This window comes from Bos indicus, chromosome 9 (assembly GCF_029378745.1).
Source record: "Bos indicus isolate NIAB-ARS_2022 breed Sahiwal x Tharparkar chromosome 9, NIAB-ARS_B.indTharparkar_mat_pri_1.0, whole genome shotgun sequence".
NCBI classification, from domain to species: Eukaryota; Metazoa; Chordata; class Mammalia; order Artiodactyla; family Bovidae; genus Bos; species Bos indicus.
In genome coordinates this window covers 28,820,922-28,840,620 of record NC_091768.1, presented here as the reverse complement: position 1 = coordinate 28,840,620, position 19,699 = coordinate 28,820,922, and the positions used below count along the sequence as shown (strand labels likewise).

Sequence of the window (19,699 nt, the reverse complement as noted above, 5' to 3'; positions counted from 1 at the left end):
ACAGGTCAGCTTGTAATACTGAGGCTTAATTTTAGGCCTGACATCTCCTGGAAAAATGAATCTTGTGGATGATCGTGAATTGGTTGGAAATGTACACCAGAGAGAAGAAACTTTAATGTGGAAGTAATGATTTTACTTTGAATCACAAGACTATTTTCTGCTATGAAGGAAGAATAGGGATCTGCAAGTTAAAATAAGTTCTGTTAAAGAAGAATGCCGTTGTATTATCGTACATTTTTTTATGACTGAGTGAAATGAATATCTTGCTATTATTGGAATCAAAAATTATTGAAACTTAGAACTCCCTTTACTGACACTTTCGAAGGCTTAATGTCCTTTAAGAAAATCTTAGGATGCAGCACCCTAAAATGTAGGATAAAATATTTTTGAAAGTCTTAAAAGTCTCACTTAAAAGTGAATGTTTGTATTGGCAAGTAAGAGAATACTTTCATGAACCCAGAAGAATGAGAAATCACAGGTTTGGAGGCAGGTTAATCCTGTACCCAGAGGCTTCCCTGGGTTTCCTGGTGATTCACAGCTTCTATTCTAAAGAACTGTGATCTGGGGAAAAGGAAAGAAACTTTAGACCCACTCAAGTTGAGAAATCAGATTGAGATAAAGGTTTAATCTGCTCAAAGGGTAATATCAAAACCCTTAACCTTCAAAGGAAGGCAGGAAGAATACCTGCCAGTCTTGGCCTCGCCTCGGGTGGCAAAGGGAAAAAAGGATATCTCCATCATTTACAACCAAAAGTGGAACCTCACTCAGGTTTGCAGCTCTGTAGTCTTTTCATCATGCATTGGAGAAAGAAATGGTAACCCACTCCAGTGTTCTTGCCTGGAGAATCCCAGGGATGGGGGAGCCTTATGGGCTGCCATCTATGGGTCGAACAGAGTTGGACATGACTGAAGCGACTTAGCAGCAGCAGCAGTCTGTATAATGTGAAAAATTCCATGCTGAGAATTTAAAGCAAACCAATTTGGTAGTGCCCCAGATACCCAGTGGCGGCAAATTCAGAGCCTATGTAGAAAAAAATACTTTAACTCAGGTCTTGTGATCTGAGTAATTTCAAGGAAAATGCTTAAAAAAAAAAAAAAAGACATGAGATCACAATCCCAAATCGTAAAACATGCAAGGAAAGGAAATTCACCATGAGAAAGAGTCTACGTAAACAATAAGCAACAATCAGACTATAAAGAATTCTGATATTGGAATTATTTTTATAGCATCAAAAAAATGTTTAGTATATTTGAAGAGAAGTGAGTATATTTAAATTATTCGTGACTAAGGAATAAGACACTATAATACAACAAAGCAGAGTTGAAAAACACATTGTATAAAATGAAAAATATAATAATTAGAAATTAAAACTTGATATATAGCTTATACAATAGATTAGGCACAGATGAAGACCTAATATATGTATGTATTAGACGTAAATATATATCTATTTATTATAATGGTGGTGGTTTAGTTGCTAAAGTCACGTCTGACTCTTACAACCCTATTAACTGTAGCCTGCCAGGCTCCTCTGTCCATGGGATTCTCCAGGCAAGAATATTGGAGTGGGTTGCCATTTCCTTCTCCAAGGGATCTTCCCAACCCAGGAATTGAACCTGGGTCTCCTCCATTGCAGGCAAATTCTCTACTGACTGATCTATGAGGGAAGCCCTTTAAGTTATTTGTGACTATTTATTATAATAGACTCATGTTATTATGGAGACTGAAAAATCCCACCCCCTGTAGTCAGCAGGCTGGAGACCCAGGAGCTGATAGTGTTGTTCTGCTCTGAGGATAAGGCCTGAGAAGCAGGAGAGCTGATAGTTTAAGTTCCAGTCAAGTCTGAATCTGAAGGTAGGGGGACATGGATGTATACCTTAACAGAATACAGACACAAAGAGCATGTTCTCTCTTACTCAGCCTTTTGTTCCAGTAAGCCTTCAATAGATTAGATTACATTGGGGCAGGCAATCTGCTTTGCTCATTCTGTTGATTCAAATGTTAATCTCATCCAGAAATACCTCATAGGCACACCCAGAATAATGATTAAGCAAATATCTCAGTACCCTGTAGACTATTTCAAATTGACCATCAGAAAAATTCTTAACAGCAAAAATGTAATAAAGTAGGCTAGTATTGTGAAGTGCTTGTAGAAGGCAGCTTCAACCTAGAGTGGCGTACCTTGCAAGAATGAAAATAAATTAGATTTTTTTCAGACATGCTAAAACCAGTAACTATCCCCATGCAGAAATTCCTAAAGGCGGGATTATATCCAGGAAAAAGGGGAGACTTTATGTCATAATTCAGTTGGACACAACTGAAGTGACTTAGCACACATGTGTGTCATAATTGCAGTGTGCAAAAAAGAACATTGTGGAAATATAATAGTACTAATTGATGCTTTTGAACTGTGGTGTTGGAGAAGACTCTTGAGAGTCCCTTGGACTGCAAGGAGATCAAACCAGTCCGTCCTAAAGGAAATTAGTCTTGAATATTCATGGGAAGGACTGATGCTGAAGCTGAAGCTCCAATACTCTGGCCACCTGATGCGAAGAACTGACTCACTGGAAAGAACCCTGATGCTGGGAAAGTCTGAGGGCAGGAGGAGAAGGGGACGGCAGAGGATGAGATGGTTGGATGGCATCACCAACTCAATGGACATGAGTTTGAGTAAGCTCCAGGAGTTGGTGATAGACAGGGAGGCCTGGTGTGCTGCAGTCCATGGGGTTGCAAAGAGTCGGACATGACTGGAGGGACTGAACTGAACTGAACTGATAGATATATAAAGTGAAGTGAAGTGAAAGTGTTAGTCACTCTGTTGTGTCCAACTCTTTGAAACCCCATGGACTGTAGCCCACCAGGCTCCTCTGTCCATGGAATTCTTCAGGCAAGAATACTGGAGTGGGTTGCCATGTTCTTCTTCAGGGGATCTTCTCAACCTGGGGACAGAACCTGGGTCTCCAGCATTGCAGGCAGATTCTTACAGTCTCAGCCACCAATATAGAGGAAATGTAATTCTTAAGAGATATGTACTAAAATATTTAGATATATAAGTGTTGGGTTATTAGAAAGCAACGAAAATTCTGTGTGTGTATGTGTATATGCTTAGAGAAAGAGATTAAATATAGCAAACTGTTAATAATTATTGAAATCAAGTGAAGATTATACCCTGTTCCTTCAACAACATTTGCAGGAAGACACTATAACTTCAAGCCATTTATTTACTAATCCTAGAATGTTACTGTATTTGTATATAGTCATATATTATTTTAAAAATCATTTTTTCCATGATTGACAGAAACCTAGATATTGATGGTATCTTTCTGTGAATCCTCCAAGATCATCAGCAATAGTTTAAGTCCTTACAGTAGTTAACAGAGACCATATTAGTAGTTACATCCTTTGTCACAAATCAAGGGACCATATGTATATGTGTCTATTTCTGGAATCTATTTTAGTATATTTTTCTATTTGTCTGTCCTTGAAGAATACTACATTATTTTAATAACTCATACTCTATAATGAATTTTCATGTCTGAAAGTATTTTCAAACCTTGTAATGAATCTTCAGGACCGATAGTGCTGTCTTTTTTTCTTCCTTTTAAGATATGAAGCTATTCTTGGTTTGTTGGATTTGCAACAATTTTTTTAAACTTATTCTTCCTATTGTGGGTTTTCTTACAAACGTTTCTTTTTAATAACCTTCTAATCTCCTTCACATCAGTCTCAATTTTCAGACATTGCACCTTGCACACATCTTTATTATGTGACTTGAAAGTTTTCATGGTTCCCTAGGGCTCACAGGAATAAATGCAGTCTCCTTTATAATGAAATTCATCGCAACTTGGATTCTAGTTTTGACCATGGTCCAACTTGTTTTCCCAAATCTTTGTGGCATAATACTCTATTATAGCCAGTGTTTCCTTTTCCTTTATTTGTAACTTGCCTTCTACACTCCCACCTTCATGATTTAGCTAAAGATATTTCTTTGGCTTGGTAAAACCTTTTTATTTTCTTTCTATCTTCCTAAATATTAAGGCCCAGTATGTGTTCTATGGCTTCTGTGAAGTCTTTCTTAATTGCCCCACAAATTCAATAACATTTCTAAATTTGTTATAGTATTTTCCATTTATACCACTTATTTAAATATATCACACATTGACTTATATTTTTACATTTCTTTTAATATTGTTGTTGTTTAGGCTCTAAGTTGTGTCCTGACTCTGTTGTGAACTCATGGATTGAAGCCTGCCAGGTTCCTCTGTCCATGGAATTTTCCAGGCAAGAATACTGGAGTGGGTTGCCATTTCCTTCTCCAGGGGATCTTCCTGACCCAGGAATTGATCCCCTGTCTCCTGCATTGGCATGTGGGTTCTTTACCATTGAGCCACCAGGGAAGCCCATTCTTTTAATATGCATGATTTTTGTTTGTACATTAGGTCACAGACTCTTTCTTCTAGAGTGAGAACCTTGTATTATGCTGCTTTTGTGTATCCCCACTGTGATTATCACAGTCTTTAGCCTTACTTGGCACTATTTACCCAGAATTCTGCACTGAGTTTAGGAGATATTAGATGCATATTAACAATTTGTTGAATGAAGACTGAGGCTTTGTTCAACAAATATTTGGTGAGATGTAATAGAAGGAGCAAGGGATGAGGTATCAGACAAAATGAGTTCTGGTCTTGCTTCTGTCACTTGCTAGCTGGTTGCTTGTAGCCAAACCATTTTACTTCCGTGATGGTCAGGTTCCTCTCCTTTACAATGAAGACAGTGATGACTTCCCCACAGCACAGAACTGCATGAGCTTATTCTCATTAAAAGGCTTTGAAAGCGTGTGTACTCCACATATGCTTATGCCATTTTTCATATTATGAAAATCTTCATTACAGAAAATTTGGAAAACACAAAGTTCAAAGAAAAAATATAAAACATTTATAATAATACTACTAGGAAAGAACCTACTGCTAAAATTTTGGTGTATTTCCCTTGCCATGTTTTTCTGTGCATATGTTTTCAAATTAATTTGTATGTGTATATATATATATATATATATACACATTTATGTATAGGTTTTGGACGTTTTTGTTATGTCAGTTGAATATATTTTAGTACAGTTTTTTCATGAGGACTTTTTTTCTGTTGAGCTTATATAACAAAAATAACAAAATTTTTTATTTTTAAAAAGTTCTTTGTAAAACCTAAATGCATTCATATAAATAATTTTCCTTCTATTAATTGTAGGTTGATATGAATATACATAATTTGATGAAAAAAATATTTCAGTGGTATGATTTTTCTCTCTGAAGTACTTGCTATTTTATGGGGAATTTCTTTGCCTATATGACCCAGAAAAATTCTCAAAACAATTTTAAAGTTTTTCTCACTGTGATCTTGACTGAATATTGGGCTTGATGAAACTACAGTGATTTCTTCTCCTGTAAAGAAAAATAAAATACTGAAGAGAACTCAGAGAGAACAAATCAGAACTTGAAAAGATTCAATCATTTCCTTGCTTTTCTCAGTTGGAAGGAAGAAGGATGAAAATTAAACTCATTCAAAAAGACAGTAAGAGATGTCCCAGAGAATTTTTCTTTGACTTGAGGAAATAGAAGAAAAAAATCATACCGGAACTTTTAAAGTTGTACACTTAAAGTCTCTTCAGATCAGATCAAATCAGTCACTCAGTCGTGTCCGACTCTTTGCAACCCCATGAATCGCAGCACACCAGACATCCCTGTCCATCACCAACTCCCGGAATTCACGCAGACTCACGTCCATCGAGTCAGTGATGCCACCCAGCCATCCCATCCTCTGTCGTCCCCTTCTCCTCCTGCCCCCAATCCCTGCCAGCATCAGAGTCTTTTCCAATGAGTCAACTCTTCACATGAGGTGGCCAAAGTACTGGAGTTTCAGCTTTAGCATCATTCCTTCCAAAGAAATCCCAGGGCTGATCTCCTTCAGAACGGACTGGTTGGATCTCCTTGCAGTCCAAGGGACTCTCAAGAGTCTTCTCCAACACCACAGTTCAAAACCATCAATTCTTCAGCGCTCAGCCTTCTTCACAGTCCAACTCTCACATCCATTCATGACCACAGGAAAAACCACAGCCTTGACCAGACGAACCTTTGTTGGCAAAGTAATGTCTCTGCTTTTGAATATGCTATCTAGGTTGGTCATAACTTTCCTTCCAAGGAGTAAGCGTCTTTTAATTTCATGGCTGCAGTCACCATCTGTAGTGATTTTGGAGCCCAGAAAAATAAAGTCTGACACCGTTTCCACTGTTTCCCCATCTATTTCCCATGAAGTGATGGGACCAGATGCCATGATCTTCATTTTCTGAATGTTGAGCTTTAAGCCAACTTTTTCACTCTCCTCTTTCACTTTCATCAAGAGGCTTTTGAGTTCCTCTTCACTTTCTGCCATAAGGGTGGTGTCATCTGCATATCTGAGGTGATTGATATGTCTCCCAGCAATCTTGATTCCAGCTTGTGCTTCTTCCAGCCCAGCATTTCTCATGATGTACTCTGCATAGAAGTTAAATAAGCAGGGTGACAATATACAGCCTTGATGAACTCCTTTTCCTATTTGGAACCAGTCTGTTGTTCCATGTCCAGTTCTCACTGTTGCTTCCTGACCTGCATACAAATTTCTCAAGAGGTAGATCAGGTGGTCTGGTATTCCCATCTCTTTCAGAATTTTCCACAGTTTATTGTGACCCACACAGTCAAAGGCTTTGGCATAGTCAATAAAGCAGAAATAGATGTTTTTCTGGAACTCTCTTGCTTTTTCCATGATCCAGCGGATGTTGGCAATTTGATCTCTGGTTCCTCTGCCTTTTCTAAAACCAGCTTGAACATCTGGAAGTTCACGGTTCACATATTGCTGAAGCCTGGTTTGGAGAATTTTGAGCATTACTTTACTAGCGTGTGAGATGAGTGCAATTGTGCAGTAGTTTGAGCATTTTTTGGCATTGCCTTTCTTTGGGATTGGAATGAAAACTGACCTTTTCCAGTCCTGTGGCCACTGCTGAGTTTTCCAAATTTGCTGGCATATTGAGTGCAGCACTTTCACAGCATCATCTTTCAGGATTTGGAATAGCTCAACTGGAATTCCATCACCTCCACTAGCTTTGTTCATAGTGATGCTTTCTAAGGCCCACTTGACTTCACATTCCAGGATGTCTGGCTCTAGGTCAGTGATCACAGCATCGTGATTATCTGGGTCGTGAAGATCTTTTTTGTACAGTTCTTCTATGTATTCTTGCCATCTCTTCTTAATATCTTCTGCTTCTGTTAGGTCCATACCATTTCTGTCCTTTATCGAGCCCATCTTTGCATGAAATGTTCCTTTGGTGCCTATCTATTAACATTATTTATTCAATTTCATTAGGAAAAGTTTGTGAATTATTTGTCATTAATTCTCACTTTTCCTATTGTATTTGACTTTCAGCTATGCATATTTTACATAGTTGGTATACACTCTGAAATTTTAGCTTACTAGGAATTTTTCTTTTTTCAAAACTTTTGTTAAAAATTTAGAATTATTTTGGCCTGGATAAGATTGTAGTTCTAAGCTATAGAAGCAACATGGTACAAAATAAATATAATTTCTCTTTGAAATACATATAAGATATGTATATGGTATGCTTGTGTACGTGGGCAATGAAAAAATTCTGGCAGGATAGTCACCAGAATTTTAACAGTGCTGTCATAGTTGGGATATAAGGTGATATATTTCCTCTCTTTGATGCTTTTCAAAATTGTCATTTTCCCCCTATAATGAACATACATTATTTTCATATACAAAAAGAAAATAATTCATTTTGAAAAAGAAAAGTGGAAAGATAATTGTTTCACTCGATAAACACATTTTATGGAGTATCTACTAAGTGCCAGGCATAGTTTTAGTGTACTTATTAGTGAAAAAAATTGACAAAAACCTCTGCCTTTGTAGAGCTTACATCCGAGTAGAGGGAGACAGTAAACAACAAGTACAGTCCTAATGAATGGTAATATACATTGGACGCTACTAAGGACACAGGGAAAGGAGAGCAAGGCAGGGAAGCTTAGGAGCTCCAGGGAGGAGATGCCACTGAATGGTGTGGTCAGGACAAGTCTCTCAGCGAAGGCAGACCCCTCTCATATATGATCTGTGATCCTTTTTTCCTTACCATATTATGTCATTAAGTTATTACTCAGGTGAAGAATTCTTTTTCAGAAATCATGAAGAAATTGAGAATTTCAATCCTATATTACCTGTTAAGGAAACACTTAAACAGGGTTTTTTGCTTCAAGTGTATGGAGAGTTCACCTTCTGGGAGAAACTGTCTTAATGAACAGAATAAGGGAGATATGACTTTCCCTGACCAGGTGGCTTAATGTGGTATAGATGTGGCAGAAACGTAGCCAACTTTAAGGTGTGTGTGTATGTATGTGTGTGTGTGTGGCTGAGATGGACAATAAAGATGGAGAAAGGGAGATTGTAAATAACTTTTTTTTTTTAATGCTCTTTCTTTTTTTTAAACACCAAGTTTCTGGCAGTATCTCAGAGTCAATTCCTTTTTGTCTTTATAACTCACAACATCAGACACTGTCTCTAGAGCCACATCCACACCATGGTTTAACAGGGTAATTGATGTTCATAATGATAATCTATTATAGTGCCTATAAATTAATATGACTGATTTCTAAACAAATTCCATTTGGGTAGTTGTTAACTAGGCATGTTTATCATTTATATGCATTAGTTTGGTTCAAGGTGGTAGACTGGATACTTTTAATCCTACTTCAGATAAATGTGGAGCCTTAATTCACTGGGAAGCCTTGTTGGAAGTCACAAGTCTGTTGGAAGGCAGAGCAGGATTCAGCATCAGGGTTGTTCACTTTCAGGTGAACAGACATTTCATTGCACCATATGGACTTCTTAACAATCGTGAGAGCTAATTTAAGGGCACTCATTCCAAGGATGTACTAATGCCATTCAGTAATGCTGTCACTGCTCACAACTCCGCTTTGAAACCTTCATGTACAGTAGTTTTCTTCTGAATCTATGCAGATCTAAACTACTTAAGGAGGCTTGAAAAGAACCTGAAGTGCAGTGAAAGAAATGGATGAACAAATGGGGCATGCACTTGATATTAATGGTTTAAAAGTATAAAACATAATGTATTTTAAATACTATATTACATTACATTTTCTATGAATATAAAATGAGTTGCACTTATGAAGTCACAAAAATATTTTTGGAGGTGGAATAAATATGTAGCTTCTGAAAATAATTACTTTGATAGCTATGATATGCGTTAGTATGTATGCATTTTTGTAAAAAGAGTTCTATTTTTTTTGTATCACAATGCATTTTTCCTTTGGAAGACAAATAAGCATATACATATATGTTATGAAGTTTTCTGAAATAAAAGTATGCAGTTGAAAGTGTCCATGCTTAAGTTATTACTTTAAATTACCTTTAAATTGGAAGAGTCATTATAGGCCTCTTTTTCATCATCACTGTTTCACTCTTGATAGTAATCGTAGGCAAAGAAAATAAATGCAGAAGATAAAAGGGCTTTATTTTTCCTCTTGTTGAGAATGAAAACGGTAAAGGAGAATTAGCTGGGTAAGTTAAAACTATAGAATTTGATCTTTTAAGGTATTAGAGGATTTCACGTTTGTACAAGGGAAAGCTGATGGCTTGGATGTAACTGACTTTGTTGACAAGTCTGTTCATGGTTAGCAGACATTTGGTCCTGTCCAAAACTCCATGAGACATTTGGTCCACCTCTAAAGGTCTTTAAAATTTCTGTGTGTGCTCAGTCATGTCCGACTCTTTGTGACCCCTATAGACTGTAGCCTACCAGGCTTCTCTGTCCATGGGATTCTCCAGGCAAGAATATTGGAGTGAGTTGCCATTTCCTTCTCCAGGGGATCTTCCTGACCCAGGGATTGACACCAGGTCTCCTGTATTAGCAGGAGGATTCTTTACCATTTTGCCACCTGGGAAGCATCTGTGAGCATATTTGGTGGATGCCAAAGGGTTTTGGACATGACCAAATATGGACCTTTCATACAGACCATGTAAATGTCTCCATGGATGTTTTGGAAAGGATGAAATATGAACAAATATCAAGGATCTTTTGATATAAAACAGATATCTTACAGATGTTTCAGACAGGGTTGAATGGTCCTGCAAGGCTGTTCATAGTTTAATGTATATGGATCTTTTCTAGAAGGTTGATATCTGAAGAGTATAACTCTCAGATGCCCTGGATGAGGGTGCTTCTGTAAGAGTGTGTGCATTAGCTGCTACTCTGCATTTGACAAACAGCATTACTTTTACCTGCAAGGCATTGTATTTGCCATAGTCCACAGCCTACCTCCAAAGCTATTTTAATGTTAATACAACAAATTTCATTGTAATATTTCATAATTGAACTTTCAGCTTTTATTAATAGTATTAATAATTAAAAACACCTTCACTGACTGTGTTTGCCTACTCATAATGTATAGGTGTCAGCTATTAATTCAACATTTAGTGAATTTATTGGGCATCTGTGTTGCAGTCCATGTACCAGGCAGAGGGATAGAAAGCCATCTGTACTGTGACCACATTGGTCAGAGCCAACTTCCTTTTCTCTCCTTTCTACTGACGTCATCAAAAGTCACTTGACATTTAAAAACCACTGTCTCATTAAAAGGGGAACCGACTTCTCAGGCCACTGTGTTCACTCTGAGACAGGAAGGGTGTAGACAAACCATATGTATCTCAAAATTGTATGATTTTCTCACTAGTGCAAAATTGGGCTTCTGTGAGTTTGGAGAGTCTTTGTGCCCCTTTTGAAATCTAAGAACATTTTGTGTCCAAGTGCAGTTGGAAAGGGTCAGGATGCGAAGTGGATGGTTTGAGGGCAGCCTCTTGCTGGAACTTCCTTGCTCTGTCTCTGGGGCTCTTCTCAGAGACTTTTCCCTGTGAAGTCTGGTCCTCTTTTCTCTTTTGGAGTTAAACACTCCTCCTCCGTGCACATAGGGGAGCTGCCTGCCATGTAACTTTTCCAGGTCTCCAGGTGAGGCAGGGGAATTCCTCCTCACTTATCGTGGCAAATCCCATATTAACTGTGACCCCCACGCTCAAGGGAGTTCCATGGTTTGTTGCAGTTACTCTTTTCTACCTGTATCCACATCAGTCTATATTATTATCCTAAGTGGCCCTAGCTTAGTATAGCAAGCGTCATTATGCAGGAAAGATACTCAGTTTTGTTTACTACTTTACTTGCAAGATTATGGGGAAATGAGTTTGTGCATTTTGAATTCTGTAGGTTTAAGCTGTCAAAAATTTTCTGTGATAAGAATAGCTTCTATGTACTTACAAATATAATCTTTCCTGGTGGCTCAGATGGTAAAGAATCTGCCTGAAATGCGGGAGACCTGGGTTTGATCCCTGGGTTGAGAAGATCTCCTGGAGAAGGGCATGGCAACCCACCCCAGTATTCTTGCCTGGAGAGTCCAAATGGACAGAGGAGCCTGGCGGGCTACAGCCCATGGGGTCACAAAGAGTTGGACACAACTGAGCGGCTAAGCACACACCTACAAATATATATACTGAAGAGTCTGTTCTTATCATTGGGAAGAACCTAAGCACGAGGGGAAAAATGTGTGTGTCAGTAGACAAAAGATAGAATTCCCTTTCCCATGTACTGGAGGCATGGAAATGCCATATGTGGAGGAATTACAAAGAGAGAAAGGTCTCTAAGTTAAAAAAATAATTTTTATACATGTATACATTCCATGTAAGCTCTGTTCAGCCTCAGATGGTCTTGATATTTAGCTTAATAGGAGATATGTTAAAGTTTGGGCTTCCCTGGTAGCTTAGCTGGTAAAGAATCTGCCTGCCATGCTGGAGACCTGGGTTCAATCCCTGGGTTGAAAAGATCTCCTGGAGAAGGGCATGGCAACCCGCTCCAGTATTCTTGCCTGGAGAATCCCCGTGGACAGAGGAGCCTGGAGGGCTACAGCCCATGGGGTTTCAGAGAGTCAGACATGACTGAGCAACGAAGCACAGCACAGCAGCACATATTAAAGGACTTTTTAGAGGCAGATACTTTTACTTAATTTCCAAAGAATAAGATTTAAAATCAAGAAGTAAACTGAAAAGGTCAGAATGTGTTTGATCTCACCAAACTATGGGTTCCTCTTTATATCCTGTGAACCTAGCGCAGGGACTGGCACTTATGATATAGTAAGAGCTTGCTAAATGTTGACTGGATGAATAATTGTCTGTGTTCATCGGTCCACATTAAGAGGCAATTGTTATTGTTCTTTTACCTTGTTTGGAAGAGATTAGTATGTTCCAAGACAGAAAATCAAACCAAAAAATATTTAGCATAAGGTATTAAGACATAGAAAGCAGGAGAAAGAGACATGAGGGATTTGGTTATTAGCTGAGACCACTGTGTGTGTGTGTGTGTGTGTGTGTGTGTGTGTGTTCCCCTTTCTGTCTTTTGGCCAGAAAAGCACCGGCTTTCCAAAATACATGTTCTTCCTCTGTTTAAGTGTTTTTTCAGATAGTCTGATTCATACTTCCAGAGAACTGATTTAGTGGTTGAGGAGTTTATTTCAAGTCCTACATGCAGAATGAGCAGTGGTTTCACTGTAAGAGATGAGGTGACTGATATGGATGCAGAAATTAGAAAAAAAAAAAAAAGCTATCCACCTCCTTGTGGCCTTGGCTTCAAATAATGAAGCTTGAGAAAAGAATGAATGTGAGCTAAGAAAATGGACCACATATGTTGAAAGGGAAAGAGATTGCAAAAACTTCTACTTATTTACACTATGTTTATAACATACTAAATCCCATGGACGGAGGAGCCTGGTGGGCTGCAGTCCATGGGGTCGCTAAGAGTTGGACAGGACTGAGCGACTTCCCTTTCACTTTTCACTTTCCTGCATTGGAGAAAGAAAAGGCAACCCACTCCAGTGTTCTTGCCTGGAGAATCCCAGGGACGGGGGAGCCTGGTGGGCTGCCATAGATGGGGTTGCACAGAGTCGGACACGACTGAAGCGACTTAGCAGCAGCAGCAGCAACATACCCTTAGCAGGCAATTTTGAGCTCACTGGGAGCTGACTAGTGGTTTATATATAAATACATATGTGTTTTTTTTTTTTCCAGTGTTCCATTTATAAGCTTGGCTGTCTTTGTCTTCTTCAGCTGTGTGGTGTGTTGCGTTTTCATATTTTGGAGATTGCAAAGATCCTGACCTGTGTATATGTGCTTGTGTAATGGTCTTTTGTTAAGGCATCTGGGAAATTGTGTATTTTCAATGGAGAAGAAATTGTGTCCCAGGAGTTTATAAATCGCATTATCTTGTGGTGGGCTGTGCAAGGACTTCTGTGAAACCTCCCAACATTCAAATGGTTTCAGCTCCTGTGAACAGCCACAGTTGACAAAGCAGAACTCATACAGGTTCCACTGCTAATTTTGTAGAAGAAAAAGCGGAAGAGTTGCTAGTGAGTCAGCTGCCTTGGTTAGCAAGTGTAAACACAATTAGCTTTAAGCCCAGCAAATTAAAAGAACCTGGAAGTTAATCTCTTGTTTTTCTTAGTAGTGTTTCCTCATCTTTCTGTGGGTTATATATTTTTTAAACGTCACAAAGCACTGAAGAGAGCAATTCTCTCTACTTTGTATATGTGAGTATAAATATATGTATGCTCAGTTGCTAAGTCGTGTCCAACTCTTTGCAACCCTATGGACTGTAGTTGCCAGGCTCCTCTATTCATGGGATTTCCCAGGCAAGGACACTGTTTATGGGTTGCCATTTCCTCCTCCAGGGGATCTTCCTGACCCAGGGATCAAACCTGCATCTCCTGCATTGGTAGGTGGATTCTTTACCACAGCACCACCTGGAAAGCCCTGTATAGATACATATGTATAAGCAAAATGGCTGTCCGGGGAGGCCTTACAAATAGCTGTGAAAAGAAGAGAAGCGAAAAGCAAAGGAGAAAAGGAAAGATATAAACATATGAATGCAGAGTTCCAAAGAACAGCAAGAAGAGATAAGAAAGCCTTCTTCAGTGATCAGTGCAAAGAAATAGAGGAAAACAACAGAATGGGAAAGACTAGGGATCTCTTCAAGAAAATCAGAGATACCAAAGGAACATTTCATGCAAAGATGAGCTCGGTAAAGGACAGAAATGGTATGGACCTAACAGAAGCAGAAGATATTAAGAAGAGGTGGCAAGAATACACAGAAGAACTGTACAAAAAAGATCTTCATGACCCAGATAATCACGATGGTGTGATCACTGACCTAGAGCCAGACATCCTGGAATGTGAAGTCAAGTGGGCCTTAGAAAGCATCACTATGAACAAAGCTAGTGGAGGTGATGGAATTCCAGGTAAGCATTCCAAATCCTGAAAGATGATGCTGTGAAAGTGCTGCACTCAATATGCCAGCAAATTTGGAAAACTCAGCAGTGGCCACGGGACTGGAAAATGTCAGTTTGCATTCCAATCCCAAAGAAAGGCAATGCCAAAAAATGCTCAAACTACTGCACAATTGCACTCATCTCACACGCTAGTAAAGTAATGCTCAAAATTCTCCAAGCCAGGCTTCAGCAATATGTGAACCGTGAACTTCCTGATGTTCAAGCTGGTTTTAGAAAAGGCAGAGGAACCAGAGATCAAATTGCCAACATCCGCTGGATCATAGAAAAAGCAAGAGAGTTCCAGAAAAACATCTATTTCTGCTTTATTGACTATGCCAAAGCCTTTGACTGTGTAGATCACAATAAACTGTGGAAAATTCTTCAAGAGATGGGAATACCAGACCACCTGATCTGCCTCTTGAGAAATTTGTATGCAGGTCAGGAAGCAACAGTTAGAACTGGACATGGAACAACAGACTGGTTCCAAATAGGAAAAGGAGTTCATCAAGGCTGTATATTGTCACCCTGTTTATTTAACTTCTATGCAGAGTACATCATAAGAAACACTGGCCTGGAAGAAACACAAGCTGGAATCAAGATTGCTGGGAGACATATCAATCACCTCAGATATGCAGATGACACCACCCTTATGGCAGAAAGTGAAGAGGAACTCAAAAGCCTCTTGATGAAAGTGAAAGAGGAGAGTGAAAAAGTTGGTTTAAAGCTCAACATTCAGAAAATGAAGATCATGGCATCCGGTCCCATCACTTCATGGGAAATAGATGGGGAAACAGTGGAAACGGTGTCAGACTTTATTTTTCTGGGCTCCAAAATCACTACAGATGGTGAATGCAGCCATGAAATTAAAAGACGCTTACTCCTTGGAAGGAAAGTTATGACCAACCTAGATAGCATATTCAAAAGCAGAGACATTACTTTGCCAACAAAGGTCTGTCTAGTCAAAGCTATGGTTTTTCCTGTGGTCATGTATGGATGTGAGAGTTGGACTGTGAAGAAGGCTGAGCACCGAAGAATTGATGCTTTTGAACTGTGGTGTTGGAGAAGACTCTTGAGCGTCCCTTGGACTGCAAGGAGATCCAACCAGTCCATTCTGAAGGAGATCAGCCCTGGGATTTGTTTGGAAGGAATGATGCTAAAGCTGAAATGCCAGTACTTTGGCCACCTCATGCAAAGAGTTGACTCATTGGAAAAGACCCTGATGCTGGGAGGGATTGGGGGCAGGAGGAGAAGGGGATGACAGAGGATGAGATGGCTGGATGGTATCACTGACTCGATGGACGTGAGTCTGAGTGAACTCCGGGAGTGGTGATGGACAGGGAGGCCTGGTGTGCTGCGATTCATGGGGTCGCAAAGAGTCGGACACAACTGAGCGACTGATCTGATCTGATGTGATTGATCGCACCCTGTACACACACACACACACACACACACACATGCATATATATATATATATATATATATATATATATATATATATATATATATAAAACGTGTGTATATATACATTGATTGCATATGCAATTGGTATTGCATAGGGTAGTAACAACAGACATGTAAGATGACTAATTGGGGTAGGGAGAGTCTTTCACTTGAAGATACACTATTTTGGGTAAAATTGTCAAAGTATTACATTTAGAGCCTTGGTATGTTAGAGTATCTGTGTATTTCATAATTTTTCCAGGTGAATGTGTTTCAATTCCTTTACATATTATTTAATTTTAATACTTTATTACAGGTTAAAATACGTAAGGAGATACCAAAAGTGGTTAATATTCTCCTTGTTCTCTCTTAAATTCCTAACTAGAACTTTTCTTCTTTTTTTAAGTTCAAATGACATTATATTCATTACTTTTTTTCCCCTTTCACTCCATGCTGTCAATACTGCTTTTTAAGCTTGTTTTATTTCACATTGTATTAGGAACATATCTCCATAAGTACATCTGACTGGATCTTACACATTCTTTGTGAGAGCCATATAATATCCAGTAATATAATAGATATGATTTATTCAATCCTTCTTTTCTTGATGTACTTTCAGATTATTTCTAAGGCTGCAACAAACTTACCAGGGAATTAAAAGAGCCCAGTTAAGAATCACCTTGTGTATTCAGACGCTCTTCCCAGTGCTCTCTAAGTCACCGAAATCAGATGACTTCACTATAGGAAGCCTGTGGGGCTGGGATTGTCTTGTGGTGGAGCCTAACGTCCTGGTCACTCAGCATCAGTCACAGGCTCTGAAAGGAAGATGGTGCCCAGTGAGAGTTCAGAAATGGACCAAGGAAAGTTCTGCAGTAAAGTAACCTGTTGTTTGAGCTTCTGCATATCCAGTTTTGTTTTGATCTTAAAATGGTAGTTAATGAGTATAACATTGACAAACTTAGTTTTGTGATGGTCTTGTTTTCTAACACCAATCAACAAAAAAGGGCAAATTTAGAAAGCCTATGTAGAAATAATAGTATAGAGGCAAAAGCAAAAACTTTCAAAATAGGAGTCAATAGCAACGAAAAATCTTGGAGCTCAGAATTTTTTTCTTTCATGTTGATGACCCATCCATCAGGCCACCTTTTGGAAGTTTTCTTTCAATATGCAAATTCTAATTCAAGACTCCTTTGACATATCCCATCTTACTAATCATAAAATATATAACATTTAAGTATTTTAAAAAGTATATCTTAATATTCTTATATCTATTGTTATCTTTAGTATTAAGATTTTGGACTGTCAGGACAGTAAGAATCAAGGTATTCATGGAGCTTCTCTTCCAAACTTAGCATGAAGATGCTTCCTAGAAATAAACAGTTGATTGTGGCCATGGCTTCTCATGTGATGTTAATTGGCTGAGGACAGAATGGGGGCCTGCACATGGGGTCTGTTCCCTAAATAATGTCAAGTGTTCCTCGAAAGCTGTAGGAAGTGATCTCTAATTGAAATTTGTCTATCATAAGGGTGGGGTGGGGGCACATGGATAACCAAAAGTTCAAGCCAGAAAGGAATACCTATGCAAAAACAGGGAATCTCTTTCTCTTTCAACACAAATGTATATAGAGTTGACCTTTAAACAACATGGAGGTTAGGGGCACCGACCGCCATTCATCTGAAAACCTGTGTATAATGTTACAGTCAACTCTCTGCATCAGCAGTTCTCCACCCCAGGATTCAACCAACCATGGATTGTGTAGCACTGTAGAACATATTAATTGAAAAAAATCCACATATAAATGGTCTTGTGCAGTTTAAACCTGTGTCATTCAAGGGTCAACTGTATATAATTTTTTCTATTTGAAAAGTAATGAAGGGCAGATTCGAAATTGGCTGTTGTATGGCTGTCTGTGTATATCACCAGAGTTTAGAAGGATAGTTTTGTAGTAATCCATGTCATCTTGCTTTCAGAATGAACCGAAATTGAATTTGCAACCTTGTGTGCTAGGTTAGCAGTTGTTCAACTTAAAATAAGTCACTTTTCTGAGCCCCAGTTTCCACACTCATATAGTGAGAGTTATTCCTCACTACTTCATTGGGTTATTGGGAGGTTTATCTGAGATAATACAGGTGAACATGTTTGTACAGTATTGAATAAATTCTGGTTTCCTTCTTTTAAAACTCAAGAGGTCTTTCAATAAGATGATGTTTCTTGTTAGGACTAAAGGGGATACATAAGAGGTGGTGGTATAAATCAAACTTAGTGAGAGATGAATAATGATGCCAATAATCAGAATATGGTTTTATAGTTAGAAGGAATTTCCATGTTCTTCATCTCATTTGTTCTTCACTAGAATCCTTTGAATCAGTCAGGCTCATTATATAGGTGAGGAACTGCAACTCAGAGAAATTAATTCAATTAACCAATATCATTTTGTGAGTCTAGCATGGAGTGTTCTCTTTGACTAATAGTCCAGTTACTTGATGTTGTCAATGCCAGACAATTGGCAAACACCCAACATTCAGAAGTCCAAAATAATGTCTGAAAATCTAGCATTGTTCTCAGCTTTACCATGATTCCTTTAGAGATGAGAACATCTGGGCCCACATGAAACTCCGTGTGTGTTTTTGGGGTGCTGTGAACCAAAAAAAGTGTGTTTATGATATCAAACGCACCATAATTTATGACTCTTCACTTCATGTTTACCAAATTCTGAATTGCAGTTAACTGATTGGAAAAGACTCCCTTCTAACTACAGTGAAAGGTTTGATTTGCTTCATGTAGGTCAAGGTTCATCTATTTCGGCCATTAGGTGCCACAGATGAGTTTCTTCATCCTTTGGTTGATACTCTGCCCATTCTGTGTTAGGATGTTATCTATCCTAGCTTGTATATCCTTTCTTCTCCCCTTGGAGTGTGCAAGTCCCCTAAAAATGGAAACAAAATCATTTCTGTGTACTCTCAAGGCCCAGCTGAGAGCCTAGCATTTAATGGGTTCTCAAAAAAAGAGAAAATTCCTGCTGCAGCTGCTGCTTTTGAGATACTATTCATTGTTGACATCTTAGGAAAGTTTTCATAAGAAAACATATGAAAGAGAGGGCTCGTTTTAGAATAAGCAATGTCTGCCACCTCCCTCCCTCTGTAGGGAATGGTCTCTTGAGAATTCTTTCGTAGAGGCATTTGCTAGGAAGATAAAAGATGCTTAGGAAGGTACTAGTAATTGCCATGTCCACTTGAAGGCAAGAAAAGGTAACACAGGTTCTACCCTCCCAAACACAAACATGAGACTGTCGAAAATTGTGCCTGAAGCTAGAGCAGATAGACAAACAGCTGCCACTGGGGTAAAAAGGCTTTGAGATAAAGTTCAATTTATTTCTAAAGAGAAAGAACAGAGTGTGTTTTGTTTGGTCCTTACAAATTATAGTGATTTGGTTTCAGCCTGAACAAGCACCACAAGCAAATACTGGCAGGCGGAGTCTCCATGGGAGTGGCCAAACAAAGCGGTTTGCATTTCCTTCCAAGCCCTCATTTGGCTGATCCATCCATAGAAAAGCAGAACAAAAGGCAAGAGATTACTGCACGCTAAAGCATCCAAGTGGCTCCTTTGGGCTCCGCAGTTATTTATAGCCATCTGGCTCCCTCTGAGGCCTTCCTGTTCCATTCAGTGATTGTACAAATGTGCAGATAGAAGCCCCAGGACCTTGATGCAGGGTGCAGTCAGTGATTCGATTCTCAAGGCTTCTGTGTTGTTGATGTAGCCATGCCTTTTAACCATTAGTGTGAACGTGGATCTTGGAATAGGCTCATCTTCGTCTTCATGTGCACATTCTATTTGTAGA

General features: G+C 38.9%; 1 protein-coding gene across 2 annotated transcripts in view; it reads left to right on the top strand.

Moving 5' to 3' along the window:
- PKIB (cAMP-dependent protein kinase inhibitor beta) overlaps nucleotides 1–19,699 on the top strand; it is a 120,751-nt gene that overhangs the window by 91,472 nt on the left and 9,580 nt on the right. Inside the window, exon 4 of one of the 2 annotated variants that reach the window (XR_011568406.1) lies at nucleotides 16,480–19,692. The exons of the other annotated variant lie outside the window; for it this stretch is intronic. The gene's annotated coding sequence lies outside the window, so the exon portion shown is untranslated. Of the gene's footprint in view, nucleotides 1–16,479; nucleotides 19,693–19,699 lie in introns of those variants that run through there. 2 annotated transcript variants of the gene reach the window in all.